The 13,641-nt window shown below is 37.2% G+C and overlaps 1 protein-coding gene across 18 annotated transcripts in view; it reads left to right on the top strand.

The window, feature by feature from the left end:
- The window catches only part of TJP1 (tight junction protein 1), a 270,016-nt gene that overhangs the window by 149,443 nt on the left and 106,932 nt on the right, over nt 1-13,641 (top strand). The gene's annotated exons all lie outside the window — the stretch shown is intronic.

Raw genomic sequence — 13,641 nt, 5'->3', positions numbered from 1 at the left:
GACCTGTTTCCGTAAGTCACATTTAATTTTTGAAGGTGATTAAAATGCTTACTAAGAGCCAGGCTGGACTCAGTGCTTTACATATGATGCGTTTGTTTTCCCCACCCTCCCTTCAGTTTGAGAAGAAAAAAAAAAAAAAGCAACATTAATTTGGAAGCTCGCTGTTACTGTTTTAGCATGATAGTTTGGGAAACTCTTGTCTAATAGCCAGTGCTTTTGATTCGGTTTTCTTTATAATGGTTGAATAGTTTGTCATCCTATGAATATGCTGCTGTTTAGATTATCTTTACTTTCTTGATAGACATTTGTTTCCAGGATTTTGCTCTTGGAATAGTAGCCTTTTTATATCTGTACACATATATTACTGTATATCAGATTCTTAAAAATGGAATTACCGAGGCAAAGGCTATGTGCAGTTTAAGTTCTGATATATACTACTAAATGTTTCTCTAAAAAGACTACCTAGAAATAAATATAACAAATATTGGTGAGCTACTGGAATCTTAATGAAGGACATAAAGTGAGATCTGAATAAACGAGATGAAACAATGTATTTTCTGGATGGAGACAGTCACTGTTGTAGAATTTACTAATTTTCCCCAAGTCAGTGTCTTCTAGTGTTGTATTGTAGAAAACTTGACATATTGATAAGAAAACCTACATGATAAAATGATAGCCACAAAATTTTGGAAAAAGAAGGCCCGATCAGGAAACTTGTTAGAAATTCACAGTCATTTAAAGCAGCCCGTCAGTTCAGGAACCAGGGAGGTCCAGAAACATCTGTGCATTTATGGGCTTTTAGTAATTATGATCATCAGTATTATTGCATGTCAGGTATTGTTCTAAGTGCTCAATTTATTTAATTCTCACAGTAACCCTATGAAGTGAACTATTATCTCTACTTTTTTGGTGAAGAAATTGAAACACAGAGATAAGATAACTTTTAAGTTCATTTAGCCAGCAAGGTGGAAAACTACGAATATGTGGTAAAAAATAATATTGTAGACTATTGGAGAAAGTGGCTTGTTCAATGTATGGTGCTAGGACTATTGGTTATCCATTTTTAAAAAATGTTTTCTGCCTCATAGGCTAAAAAAAATCAAAGTAAATCTAAATGACAAAGAGCAATAAAAACTCTAAAATAGAAGAAAATGTAGAATACTACTTAAAAATATGTATGTACCTAGATTGAGAAGAATCCTCCGTGCATGATACTAAAGAAGTAATAAAGGCGGGTGGATCACTTGAGGTCAGGAGTTCGAGGCCAGCCTGGCCAACATGGTGAAACCCCGTCTCTACTAAAAATACAAAAATTAGCCGGGCATGGTGGCGCGTGCCTATAATCCCAGCTACTTGGGAAGCTAAGGAAGGAGAATTGCTTGAACCTGGGAGGCGGAGGTTGCATTGAGCTGAGATTGGGGCCACTGCACCACAGCCTGGGCGACAAAGTGAGCCTCCGTCTCAAAAACAAAAAGTAATGAAGGAAAAAACGTGGCCGGGCGCGGTGTAATCCCAGCACTTTGTGAGGCCAAGAGGGGCGGATCACGAGGTCAGGAGTTCAAGACCAGCCTGACCAACATGGTGAAACCCCGTCTCTACTAAAAATAAAAAAAATAAAATAAAAAAAAAAAATAGCCGGGCCTGGTGGCAAGCACCTGTAATCCCCCCTAATGGGAAGGCTGAGGCAGGAGAAACGCTTGAACCCAGGAGTCAGAGGTTGCATTGAGCCAAGATCGCACCACTGCACTCCATCCTGGGCGACAGAGCGAGACGCTGTCTCAAATAAATAAAGAAAGGAAAAAAACGTTTTTTATATGTGTGATAAACGTCTGCATTCGCAATCAGAATTTTGTTTACTGGTGTACTTGATTTAAGATTATTAGAAAGTTGAAAAACAAGAATTAGGGTGGTTCTCTGCGTCACCAAAGAATTGTTTAAATGTGTAAGAAAGTGGTATGAATCATTGTAAGAAACGATTTCTTTGGTTGAATCACAGAAAAGTGGCTGAAGGAAGTTTCAGTGGCTTCTGTGTTTTCAAGCTGTTTCCCTTTGGAGGAAGCAATAAAATTTAATTTAAGATTGTGCTGTAGTATATGCTTATTACATTTTGCTGAATACTTAAATGTTTTTGTTAAGTCTCGGGAATAGTAGTATTGCCCGCTGTGGCTATCTGAAATTATAATGTAAGTATGAAAATGATTTATGTCATTTTTTACTGTTACACTGATTTACATGATAACCAGGAATTGATTTATTGTATCAAGTGGAGCACAGTGGGCTTTTTTTTTTTTAATTAAGTTCTGGGATCCATGTGCAGATTGTGCACGTTTGTTACATAGGTATACGTGTGCCATGGTGGTTTGCTGCACCTATGAACCCATTGTCTAAGTTTTAAGCCCCACATGCATTAGGTATTTTTCCTAAATGCTCTCCCTCCCTTTCCCCCCCCACCAACCCGGGTAACAGGCCCCAGGTCCTGGTGTGTGATGTTCCCCTCCCTGTGTCCATGTCTTCTCATTGTTCAACTCCCACTTATGAGTGAGAACATGTGGTGTTTGGTTTTCTGTTCTGGTGTTAGTTTGCTGAGGATGATAGCTTCCAGCTTCGTCTGTGTCCCTGCAAAGGACATGAACTCATTCTTTTTTATGGCTGCATAGTATTCCATGGTGTATATATGTACTACATTTTCTTTATCCAATCTGTCATTGATGGGAATTTGGGTTGGTTCCATGTCTTTGCTATTGTAAATAGTGCTGCAGTAAACATATGTGTGCATGTGTCTTTATAGGAGAATGATTTATATTCCTTTGAGTATATACCCAGTAATGGGATTACTGGGCCAAATGGTATTTCTGGTTCTAGGTCCTTGAGGAATTGCCATACTGTCTTCCACAATGGTTGAACTAATTTACATTCCCACCAACAGTGTAAAAGCGTTCCTATTTCTCCACAGCCTCGGCAGCATCTGTTGTTTCCTGACTTTCTAATAATCACCATTCTGACGGGTGTAAGATGGTATCTCATTGTGGTTTTGATTTGCATTTCTCTAATGATCAGTGATGATGAGCATTTTTTCATATGTTTGTTGGCGGCATAAATACCTCCTTTTTTTTTGGCAGCATAAATGTCTTCTTTTGAGAAGTGTCTGTTTGTATTCTTTGCCCAGTTTTTGATAGGGATATTTGTTTTCTTGTAAATTAGTTTCAGTTCCATGTGGATTCTGGATATTAGACCTTTGTCAGATCAGTAGATGGCAAAAGTTTTTCTCCCATTCTCTAGGTTGCCTGTTCACTCTGATAGTTTCTTTCGCTGTGCAGAAGCTCTTTAGTTTAATTAGATCCCATTTGTCAATTTTAGCTTTTGTTGCAATTGCTTTTGGTGTTTTCATCATGAAGTCTTTGCCCATGCCTATGTCCTGAATGGTATTGCCTAGGTTTTCTTTTAGGGTTTTTATGGTTTTGGGTTTTACATTGAAGTCTTTAATCCATCTTGAGTTAATTTGTGTAGACAGTGGGCTTTTCTTGATATCTTAACGTTTTTGAAACCTTAAGACCTGCAGAAAATGGCCAAGCTAATGAACAAAAATTAATGACAAGAGTCAGTCATTACATATAGGGATTGTTTCTTGAGTGAGTGATGCAGTGTTTTAATTATGATAGTTACTGATCAGTGCATACTTGCTTCATACTGTTTTAAAAGTAAAAAACTCACTGTAGTTTGTGAGAAGTCACTGAAGTTTGGCTGCCAACTTTTAATGATCCTCACTGCAGCAATAATTTTTGTGTGTGTTTGGCATTTTAGACCATCATGGTTAAAGCTTTAATTTATATGGTTGGCTGATAATCCTAACTACATTTTACAACTCTTAAATTTGTTTCAGGACAGCTTCATAAGATAGTTATGTTTCAAATTGTAGTGTTTTTCCCCCTCAGGTTATATATTGGCACAAATTACATTATATTATTAGGAAAGACACCAATTTGCCAGACTCAAGCATGTAATCCCTGCACTTTGGGAGGCTGAGGCGGGCATATCACCTGAGGGCGGGACTTCAAGACCAGCACAACCAACACGGCCGAAACCCCGTCTCTACTAAAAATACAAAAATTAGCCGGATGTGGTAGCACATGCCTAAAATCCCAGCTACTTGGGAGGCTGAGGCAGGAGAATCATTTGAACCCAGGAAGCAGAGTTTGCGGTTGAGCCAAGGTTGCAGTGAGTCGAGATAGCACCACTGCACTCCTGCCTGGGCGACAGAGTGAGAGTCTGTCTCAAAAAAAAAAAAAGGAAAGACACCAATAAATAATGAGGTGGAAACCAATCTGTGGCTTTGAGGGCTGTAACGCAGTATATGTAGTACTGCTTCCCGTTTGATTTGAAGGAAAAGAAGTACAGTAGTTCCACTCCCTTTTTCCCCTCCAATCCTGGAAACAAGGTCTGGCTCTGACTTTTACTTGCTCTTTAATCTCTTTTCTGTTTAGAGACCAAATGTAAACTCTGTACAGTTCTAAGAATAAAACTGTGTATAAATATGATAGATCACCATGCTGCTAAGGAAAATGTCTTTAAAAATAATAGTTTTGGTGGAAAATTTGAAGACGTAATCCTGTTACTTGACATACCCCTGATATGATAAAAATTCACCTTACTGAAAGACCATGAGTTCAGCTGTAAATTCATGTGTAGTGCCACCCATCTCTGACTGCTCAGTCATTGCTCATTTCAGGCCTGCCTGAAAGCATTCACATGCTCAGCATTGTGTATGACTGAGCATTATAGTAGCTGAAGACAAGCTAGTGGAATGAGCCAGTCATTTCTAATTAGCAAAGTTTTGATATGTTAAATAAAAAGATAGTTTATGTCTAGAATGATCCTCCTGGAATATTTGACTGGAACTTGCTTTGCACCTCTGAATTTTGAAAGCAAATCTTGAAAAACCTTTTTACTTTAACAACTTTTAGTCTTGTAGAAAGAAATAGACATTAGGATAGTTTACAGATTTTAAAGTTAATCCTATAAAATTGGTGTGTTGCAGTATTTCTTGCATACGCCAGCAATAAAAATAAGACTTTTGCTCTCTCTGACCTAGAGTGCATCTTTATTTATTTATTGCAGAGAAGAGTGGCTTCAGGTTGCTCCTTTATGGGCTAGCCAGGTGCTTTATTTCCATTCCTCTTAAACAGATAAATTCTTAATAATGAGCAGTTTGTGGGGAATACGTGGGTAGGGAGTTTTATCTTGTATCCTAAGCATGGATGAAAATAAATGGACTCTGAATGATTGCCTTTACCACGAGAACACAGCTTTAGATCATGAGAACACCAGTGTTACCGAACTTTGTACTGTAAAACACCATTTGAAATGTGATAACAAAACCCTGTCATATATGTAGTGCTCAATACTGAATCTCAGGTGGCCCTCACTTTGGGATAGATCAAGAGATAAGGTTTTATTAGTTTGTGTTGCGGATGTATTTCAGTTGATATACTGAAAATACTGGGAAGTGAGTTAACTGGTGAATGATCTCAATTCTAGTTTATCATGTCCGGAAAGGAAGTAAAACAGAAGCTGATATTACTTTCTGTGGATTCTAATTAGGAACATAAGATTAGCATATACCTGGTTTAATTAATTTTTTTGATTTACCGAAATATTTTTTCCTTTTTAAAAAAATGTAAATTCCCAAAGACTGAAAAGTTCATTTTTCTTCTTGGTTATCTTAGGAATTTTCATGCTTTTGGAATTGTCATTATCTTGGAGATTGTACAACAGTTTCTGGTAACTGAATATCACCAGTTAAACTTAATATAAGATTAGCTCACTTAATTCAGTATGTAATTTTGAAATTCAGGAGGATACCAGTAATGACTAATTCTTTTTGTTAGCTTAACAGATATTAAATGAGTACATTTTGTTTGGGATCCCCATCTAGAAATTTACAGTTTTCAACTGCTGTACGCTGTAATGATCACTTTGTGAATTGTGTAACTCATTGTTGAAGAAACAAAGGATTTGCATTGTTTACTCTTAAAAATATGAGCAAACTTATGGTCATCGTGTAATAACAGAGCATTCTTGTGTGCTTTCTTCGTTGGAGGAGGTGACAAAGTCATTATCTAAAGCCTGGGCTTGCTGTTTAGCAGAGTTTCTGTATTTTTCCTTGTTAATGTTTTTAAATGTTTGAATTGAATCTGGATACATTCATGTAAGTGTTTTCTGCATATGTTTGGTATCAATATCTCAATAGGAGGGAGACATTAAGAATTATAAAGTAATTGGGCTTATATGCTTAACAGCTCCTTGAATATACTGACAAGGCAAATGAACACTATACTAGCTGTTACTGTTACATTTAGGGTTCAAGAAGCTGTGAAATATGTAACAATTTGGATTCCTAAAGCGGAATTTTACATTCAGCAGATATTTGTTGGTTACCTTGTATGTACCAATCACTGTTGTAGGTGCTGGAGATGCAGCAGTGAACACATCTCTGTACTGATAGGGCATTTTAATGGTGCGGGTAGAGAGCAGCAAATAAAATTCTGTCCATAATGATAAGTGCTAGAATCCCTAACATGCCTTTTCTGGGTCATATCCTCCCTCCTTCAAAGATTACATGTATCTTGTCTTCTAGGTTTCTCATTTTCTAGTTTTTCTTTATAGTTACCACCTAATTATGCATTCTGAAAGCACTAGTTTTGACTCTGAACTTTGCGCATACAGAATCTTCTAGTGTGAATTCTGTTGTATATGGCTTCTTTTGCTCAGCATTATGTTTGTAAGATTATGTTGTGGAGAACTGTAGCTCATTAGTTTTCATTCTGTTCTTGTACTTCATGGTATTCCATTGTATGAGGACTTTATTGGTTTCGGGAGAAAATAGTTTCAGTTAGACTTTTGTGGCTTTTTGGAGAAAAATATTGTATATGTCTGTCTGAGGGGCAAGAATTAGATATGCATTATGAGGCAGTCATTGGAGTACTAACAGCTGAGCAAAAGGTAGTAAGCTTCTTTTGGTGTTCCTATGATTATCTTGAAAAATCAAGTTGGTCTTAGTTTGGAGGATATTTTATGACTAAGATGTGTGTCATACTAAAGTATGTTTTAGTAGTAAGTATTGAAGTATGTTTTAGTAGTAAGATACCCACTTACCTGACTGATCAGACCACCAAAAGCCACAATCAGGGGAAATACATGAATCTGGCAAAAATGAGTCTGCCTTTCAAAATATAATTGTGGAAATTTTTCCTGGTAATGTCATATAAAGGTACTAAGGAAGGTTTATTTACTGATTTTTTTTTCTAACAGTGGCAGTTATTGGAGTATTAATACTTACTGGAGTGTTAATACAGAAGTACACTATTTTGATGCTGTATCACCTATAAAAGTCAAGTCAGTAGCCATGGCAAGTAGGCTTACATTTTAGTTATAAGTGTGAGAAATATGTGTCAAAACAAACAGTAGCCCCTTATATTGCATGCTGACTCTGTGACAGATACTGAGCTAAGTGTTTTATGTGCATTATCCCATTTAATCTTCACAATTCTGTTAGATACTACGATTATCTCTGTTTTTACAGGTGAAGGATCTGAGGTTAAATTTACTTGCCATAGGTAATCATACATCTACTTACATGTTCTATAAGTCATACATTCACATCCTTTTATGTTCGTGTGTTGTAAGAGAGCACCAGGGAGAAGAGTATGGGATGGTGTTAGGTAAGTCTTAGACCAGAAAAGCAGCATGAATCATGAAAGCCAGAAGAGAGGGCACTGCTCCATCAGAGCACAAGCCAATTTGTCTAAAGGAAGCAGCTCTCAGCCCCAGCTGATTGTTTGCTTGGAAGAAGACAGGCCAGATCTCCCAGTTTTTCAAAAGAGGTTGCAAATCCGGATTTTCATGTAAGTTACCCTGACTTAAGTCTTGCTAGTTGACTTAGTTTTTTATATCTTTTTATTGTGAAATATATTGCCATGTGTACAAAAGTACATAAAGCAAATGTACATTAATGGATTATTATAAAGTGAACACCCGTGTAAACACCATTCACCTGTCAGCAGGCCAGATCCTGCACAGAGAGGTCAAGTAAAATCAGGACTGAAAAGATTATCATTGAGCAACTCTTAAGTTTTACTTATATGTAAGTTTAGCCTCTGGAATCTGAATCCTGAGTCTGCCACTAAATGGCTGTTTTCTCATCTGTACACAAAATGCAAATGTAAAAATGCAAACAAGACCCATCTCAGAGTGATTGTGGGCTCAGCACATACTAAGCTATTATGTTAGCTGTGTCTTCTAAAACCATTTTAAGTGAAGCCCATTTTAATATCAGAGAGGAGGCATATAGGAATTTTATTTATTTACTTGTTTATTTATGGACAAAGTTTGGTCTGTAGATTATTTAAGACATTCATTCATTCATTCATTCATTCATTCATTCATTCATTCATTTTGGACAGAGATCAGCCTGTAGGTTAGTAGTTTTCAGCCCAGCAAGATGTTTTGTGGTTTCAGAAGGAGGATTCATTTATTTGTTTCTGGACAAAGATCAATCAGCCTGTAGGTTAGTAGTTTCAGCCCAGCAAGATGTTTTATGGTTTCAGAGGAAGGTTCCTTGGGTTCCTGAGATACTTTTGAAAAAATTATTACAATGGCATTAGATAAGAGATACAGTCTTTAGTCTGATGGATTAGGCAATAGAGTTGAAAGACTATTCCAAATCCAGGGTACCTGGCTCAATTTGGATGTCTGCCTAGTACGGTGAATGGTTGATTAGCAAGTTCTATTCAGCTTTGATTTGCTGAGCACCTCAGGTCTTTCTACTTGTTTTATCCGTACTTTCAACCATTTACATTCTCCCTCCCACCGCCCCCCTACCCCCACCAAGTAATCCTCCCTCTGGATTCCTGTAATAGCCTCCTAAGTATCATACCCCCCTCTTCCCCTTACAATCTGTTTTTCTGAAATAATCTTTTCAAAATCCAAGTTTGATTAGTTTCTCTCCGCTCCCGCCCCCGCTACACACACATGCGAACACTCATCCTAAAATTCCTAGGCTGCTTAACTACCTTTAGAGTAAAAGATCAAAATCCTTAATATGGTCAGTAAGCTCCTAGTGGATTATTTGGCCCCTGCCTACCCCTCTAGCCACATCGTATCTTTTTCCTCCTTGTTTCTTGTTCTCAAACTGTGCTTTCCTCTTTTTGGTTCCTAGCAAGTGTACTTCCTGTCAACTTTCTCTTTGAGTTCCTCATGGCACTGTTTTTCCTTCTTTCATAGTACTTTTTAACTTTGTGACTGTATATTTAGCCATGGAGTTTTTCGATCATTTGGTTCTGCTAGACTGTAAGCTCCATGAGAACAAAGGTCATACTAGTTGTGTCCAGTTATTCATGTAGTTTAACACAGTGTCTAGTACATAGGAAACTCTCAAAACATTATTTGAATGAATGAGAGATGCTCTTTCCTACACTAGGCTCTTGCACGTGCTGTTTTTTCTACCTGGAAACCTTGCCACCTCCATCTTTCATGCACCTCATAGCTATCTCTTCTCCTCAAGGACTTTGCCCAGAGCCCAGAAACTAGGTCAAAACTCTGTGCTTTAAACTCTGTGTACCCCTTTATAGCACTTATGATAACCTGTACTTAGTTCTCTGCTATTATTTGATTAATATGTTACCCCTTCTAGACGAGAGTTGCCTTTTCAATGCTGTTAACTCACTTACTGGTAAAGTTAGACCACCTTAAATTCAGCTTAGCAGCAGAAGGAAGGTACTAATCCATCTCCAGGACTAGTTGCATTTTTCTTACTATTCTGAGAGGGGAGGGGAAGCAGTTGCTGGAATAGCCAGCTCATGGAAATACTACCTAATATCCTGGCATCATGGTAGCTGCATTCTTGGTTTGGGTCTTTCCTAAATCAGTAATTAATTTCTAGTCCCCTCAAGTTACCTTCTTTTAAGAGGAAAATTTTCAAACCTATAGAAAAGTGGATGTGGGGAATATAATGAATTCCCACATTACTGTCACCCAGTATGGTTAACAACTTACAGCCAGTCTCATTTCATCTATACTTCATTCGTTGTGTCTTCTCTTCCCCGTTATTTTGAAGCAAATGCCAGATATCTTTTCATCTGTTAATACATAGTGAACATCCCAAATCTGAAATGCTTCAAAATCCAGTACTTTTTGAGCACTGACATAATGCTCAAAGAAAATTCTCTTTGGAGCATTTCAGATTTCAGATTTTCGGATTTCGGATGGTTCACCCTGAAATCGGAAACACGTGGTTTGAAGCATTTCAGAGAAGAGATAGAATGGAATACTCAACATGTATCTGAATATATATCTCTAAAAGATGTCTTTTTTAAAAGTACTATAACTACATTATCATTAGCACACTTTTAAAATAAACCCCAAATCAAGTACTTAAGTGTTTTTTTTTTTTTTAAGATGGAGTTTCGCTCCTGGTTGCCCAGGCTGGAGTGCAATGGCATGACCTTGGCTCACTGTAACGTCTGCCTCCCTGGTTCAAGGGATTCTCCTGCCTCAGCCTCCTAAGTAGCTGGGATTGCAGGCATCTGCCACCATGCCTGGCTAATTTTTTGTATTTTTAGTAGAGACGGGGTTTCACCGTGTTGGCCAGCCTGGTCTCGAACTCCTGACCTCAGGCGATCCACCCCCGTTGGCCTCCCAAGTGCTGAGATTACAGGTGTGAGCCACCGCGCCCAGCCATATTTAGTGTTTTCTAATTGTGTTAAATGTCAACTTTCCTTGAGGAGGTCCTCTTACTGTGATTGTTTAACATTTCTCTTAGGCATATGAGCTCCCCCATTTCTGTCTCTCTCTTTCCCCTCTTCCCTTGCAGCTTTATTGGTTGAGAAACAGGATTATTTGTAGAATTTTTCACGGTATGAATTTTGGTATTTGCTTCCTTGTGGTGATTACAATGGTGGTTGGCCCACTGTATTTCCTGTAAATTGGTTAACTGTAGCTAGAGCAATTCTGTCTAATGTAGTAGCCACACCAAAATTTTTTTTAAGGTAAAATTAATTTTCATGTTTTATTTAACACACATATCCAAAATATTACCATCTTAGCATGCAATGATATAAAATTATAGGTGAGATATTTTAAATTATTTTCCATATTCAGTCTCTGAATACTGTTGCATGTATATTTTACATATCATATGTATATTTTGCACATAGCATATCATAATACATATCACATATTTCGTATCATATATATATTTTATGTATACCATATCTCAGTTTGGACTACCCACATTTTAAGTGCTGAGTAGCCCCATGTGGCTGGTGGCTACCGTACTGGATAGCACAGATCTAGAGCCTTGATCAGATTCAGATTTGATTTTTTTGTTTTTACAGTTCTACTTCATAAGTGGCATTCGGTCCCAGGGTTTTTTCTGTTGTTTTTGGATGGTGTCTGCAGCCATTGATGATCAGTGTGTAGATCCCTTAATTCACTAGGTGTTACAAAATGATGATATTCAATTTTTATTATTCCTTTTTCATTGGTTAGCTGGAGTGCTTCTAAAAAAAGAAACTCCCCTTCATCTACTATTTTGATCGCCCACTAGTAGTGTTTGTATAGGAAAGACAGAGTAAATATCTTATTCTTTCCCTGTACGTACCAGTTTCTCAAAATAATGAGTTCTGCCAGCACTTACCATTTTTTAAAATCACTGTGGGCATATGGATGGATGGAAGCATATTTGATTTATTTTAATCCATTGCAGTCAAATTACTTACAGTTCTGTCAGGTTACTTTATTTTGAATTTTTAAATAACATAATACATTAGGCAAATCATAGGTGTACACAGATTGATATATTTTCAAAGTGAATATGCCTATTTGCCCACAACTCAGATCAAGGAAGAACATTTACTTTACGTCCCAGAAGCTCCCCCACCTCCATCCCTTCGAGTTACTTCATACACAAAGGTAACCCTGTCCCAACTTCTAACAGTGTAGATCACTTTTCCCTGTTTCTTGTTTATGTTTTTGTTTTAAGACAGTCTCACTCTGTCACCCAGGCTGGAGTGCAGTGGTGCAATCTCGGCTCACTGCAAACTCCACCTCCTGGGTTCAAGTGATTCTCGTGCCTCAGCCTCCCAAGTAGCTGGGATTACAGGCATGTGCCCCCATGCCTGGCTAATTTTTGTATTTTTAGTAGAGACGGGGTTTCACCAGGTTGGCCAGGCTGATCTTGAACATCTGGCCTCAAATGATCTGCCTGCCTCAGCCTCCAAAAGTGCTGGGATTACAGGTGTGAGCCACCATGCCTGGCCACTTTTGCCCATTTTTTGTTTCGTAATTCAGATGTGACGTTTACCAGTTTTCAAGGATTATGAAATTCATGTGTTCATTGTAGGATATATAAAAACTTAAAATATACAACTCTGAAACCAAGTTTTTTTTCTGAGTACGTAAATATTTTTTCCAAAATTGGTATCTTTCTGCATTTTTCTATACCATTATAACTTTTTTAAACTTTTTATTTTAAAATATTAGATTTATAGAAAAGTTAAACTCTTCTTTAGTGTGGTTACATTCTCCATCTGTAATATAGTTAAGTTCATTTGTTACTGTTTTTATTCTGTTTTTGATTTCCTCCCCTTCCCCCCATGTCTTTTTGGTTTTAATAGTTTAATTTTTTGATCTGTGAAGGGTAATGTCATGAAACAATACTGTGGTCTAAGAAAGAGAGTTATGCAAAAAGATATACTCAGAGGACTGTCACTCTCTCTTCATCTCTGCTATGCCATTCCCTTCCTCCTCCAGTCTACTTGAATAAACTGTGAGAGATCTTTTTATCTATCTTCAACCTTTAGAAGATGCTATACCTAAAAATAGTTTTATTTTTGATAACTTGAAAGCACTCTAGATTTTAAGTTTCCAAGAATATTTGTAACTGTCCCTACTGAGATTTTCTCAATATTTAATGTACACATAATGGTAACTTTTAAGCTGATGTTCTTTCACTCTTACTTTATAGCTAATATAGCAGCTTACCTGTGAACTTAATGTTTCTAGCAGACCTTCAGCTTTGATTAACCAAAAAATTACAGGTTCACTGTGTCTGTCTTTCCAACTAATATTTCCTAATCATATCCATCTCATCATTTGTTTCCTAAACTGTTAACCAAGGGATGGACACAATGATATATTTGTAAATTTAACCAGTGTTGAATACCGTGGGGTGTTGGATGCTAAATTTACTAAATTTCTATTGAGACTTTTATCCTATGGTTGCTGCCTTCTTATTTTGATCATTATTTTAATTCTTATGCTTCCTGAATTTTTATCTTCTATTCATGAAGTTTGTTGAATCCCTGAATATCGTTAGGACCCTTCTTCATTTTATTTTAGAGTGATCTTTTTTACTACCTCCTGGACATTTCTATTTTGGGAATTTAAATGATGGCCCATCAGATCAGTCCAAATATACATATTTTGCCTTACCTTTTAACACGTAGCACTATTCCCTTTGTACTTCATTTGTGTTGCAGTGATCACAATTTGAAATTATGTAATTGAAACTTCATTGAAGGGCAGGGGTCATCTGTTTTATTCACTGAAACCTACTTTGTCCTTCTCCTTAAGTTCCTGGCTCAA

Source organism: Gorilla gorilla, chromosome 16 (genome assembly GCF_029281585.2).
Source record: "Gorilla gorilla gorilla isolate KB3781 chromosome 16, NHGRI_mGorGor1-v2.1_pri, whole genome shotgun sequence".
Lineage (NCBI taxonomy): Eukaryota > Metazoa > Chordata > Mammalia > Primates > Hominidae > Gorilla > Gorilla gorilla.
Note: the sequence above shows the minus strand (reverse complement) of the source record. Positions and strands in the feature narration are given on the sequence as shown.